The sequence below is a fragment of the Theropithecus gelada genome, chromosome 17 (genome assembly GCF_003255815.1).
Source record: "Theropithecus gelada isolate Dixy chromosome 17, Tgel_1.0, whole genome shotgun sequence".
Classification (NCBI taxonomy): Eukaryota; Metazoa; Chordata; class Mammalia; order Primates; family Cercopithecidae; genus Theropithecus; species Theropithecus gelada.
Window position 1 is genome coordinate 62,472,992 of NC_037685.1, and position 2,184 is coordinate 62,475,175.

At 45.6% G+C, this 2,184-nt stretch overlaps 1 long non-coding RNA gene across 1 annotated transcript; it reads left to right on the forward strand.

Annotated features, from left to right (window-relative positions):
- Positions 1-780: 780 nt before the first annotated feature.
- On the forward strand, positions 781-1,621 carry LOC112611082. Its single transcript, XR_003116543.1, has 2 exons — positions 781-889; positions 1,324-1,621. It is a non-coding gene; the product is annotated as an uncharacterized LOC112611082 (long non-coding RNA).
- Positions 1,622-2,184: the final 563 nt, after the last annotated feature.

A 2,184-nucleotide genomic window follows, 5' to 3' on the forward strand; every position in this document is an offset into this window, starting at 1 on the left:
CTGGGAGCTGGTGATGGGACAAGCTGAGTTTGGAGTTGCAGAGTGGGAAACTACAGGATGCTGGGAATACACAGGGGAGGAAGCCTCCGTAAAGCAGGCTTCGGATGTGTGTATGGATCCCCTTTGGGTTTTGGGATAATTAGTGAAAGATGAGAGTTATCTTGAAATTCCTTTTGTTTGCAGGACTGCATGTTTGGCTGCTCTGTGGGGGTCTAGGCTGTGTAAAGGTCACACGTGTAAGTGGATTATGGGCTCACTCATCGCCACAGGGCAAGTTGGAGAAGTTTTTCTTGACTCACTGGAAACAGAAGTAAAAGGCTGAGGAAGGCATTGTGGGGCGGGTGTATCGCACAGGCAATGGTGAAAAGTGGAGGTGATGTGGTAGGGAGGAAGGCATCCGTGTTTGCTATTGACCTTCTATTTCTTCCGCCAGGGAGCCTGGCGTCCAGGTCGCCTGTTGCCCGGCAGTGGAGCAGTCACTTCATGTCACTGTGTCTCACAGTTGTCTCTGCTGTTGGCAGCTGGATGTGGGAGGGAACAGTGAAGAAACTACTAAAGTTTAATGTCCTTTTTATGACCAACTTTTGTTGCTGGCACCTTCCTCTTGGAAAAAGACACTGATTTATGACTGAACAATCCCTACACACAGAAATCTAATCGTTCTTTCTGTCTCTTAGCTTATTTTTGTTTAGAGGAGCGGATGGCTTCCATAGGCTGTTCAGAAAATGGCTGGGACAAATCAGAGTAAAAAAACTTAAAGTTTTTATTTCTGTCTCTTTCTCCCCACAGAGGAGTTTGAAATTCTTGCTTCAGGCCATATGGAGTGGATATTCCTTCCAGAAGGAAATTACAGACCACTCTCTGTTTCTACTCAACTGCTTTTCAATCCGTAAGTGGACTCTTTGAAGCAGCCTTTTATTTACCTCAGATTCTGACATGAATAATTGTTTAATTGCCTTTCAGCCTACACAAGATAAGGAACCATGTCTCAAAAGTTGTGTAATTCTCTTAACTAAACAATAGCCAAGCCATCCGGAGTAGTTTTCAAAGAAAGAAAAGAATTCCTCACACATGTTAAGCATTTTATTCTTCTCAAAGTGCATTGCTCTGTATTATTTCCCTAAATTGGATAATGTCTACGAAAGCACTGTGTAAATTACATCACATAACAAAAAAGTAAAATGTTATAACAATGATTGATTTGATTTTCCATGTGGGAAACTGAGGCTTCATGGGGTAAGTCACAATCCCAAATCACAGCAGTTAAACGGAGCCCAGATGGAGGTCTGTCTTCTACCTCCAGATGTGTCATCTCCTCTGCAGAGGATGCTTCACCTCCTGGGGCCTTCCCAGCGGAGTCCCAGGATGACCCGCAAAAGGCTTCCCCAAGGGTGGGGCCGGAAGCAGGGCTGTAGGTATGTGTCCTGAACCTCCCACAGACCCTGCTGGCTCCCTTCAAAGGCTTCCGGCATAGCGACTTGCCTTTCCATCGTGTTCAGTCGTCACCAATCAGCCGTCTGCAGACTCCTCTCCCTCATGTTGTGGCAGAGGAGTTGTACATTCTCTAGATTTTAAAAATATATAGGTTACTTGTTCTTTAAAAAAATCGTCTCTGAAATAAGCTCCCAATCCATTTGCATATTTTTAAAACGTGTTAGCAAATTCTCATAATAGGATTTGCGTTTGTTAGAAGAGGACCTGGGGCAGAAATCACAGAGGGATGAAGCACCTGCCACTCCCCCATCCCTCAGTGGGTGCAGCCCGCCCAGGGAGGCAGCAGGATACAAGGTGGAGGAGTACTCCCAATACCCCAAAACCCCATGCGAAGTGCAGAGCAGCCTGACAGTAGGGGCAGGATACCGGAGGGAATGGCTCAGGAGGGTTTCAAATGCATCAAAGGACACAATCAACACAGTGAAGAGGCAGCCCTAGGAGAATCAAAGAAAATATTTGCAAATCATGTATCTGATAAGGGATTGGTATCCAGAATATATAAAGAACTCCTGGCCAAGCACAGTGGCTCGTGCTTGTAATTCCAACACGTTGGGAGGCAGGGCTGAGAGGATTGCTTGAAGTAAGGAGTTCAAGACCAGCCTGGGAAACAAAGTAGGACTCCATCTCTACAAAAAGAAAAAAAAAATAGCTGGATGTGGTAGTGCACACCTGTAGTCCCAGTTACTTGGG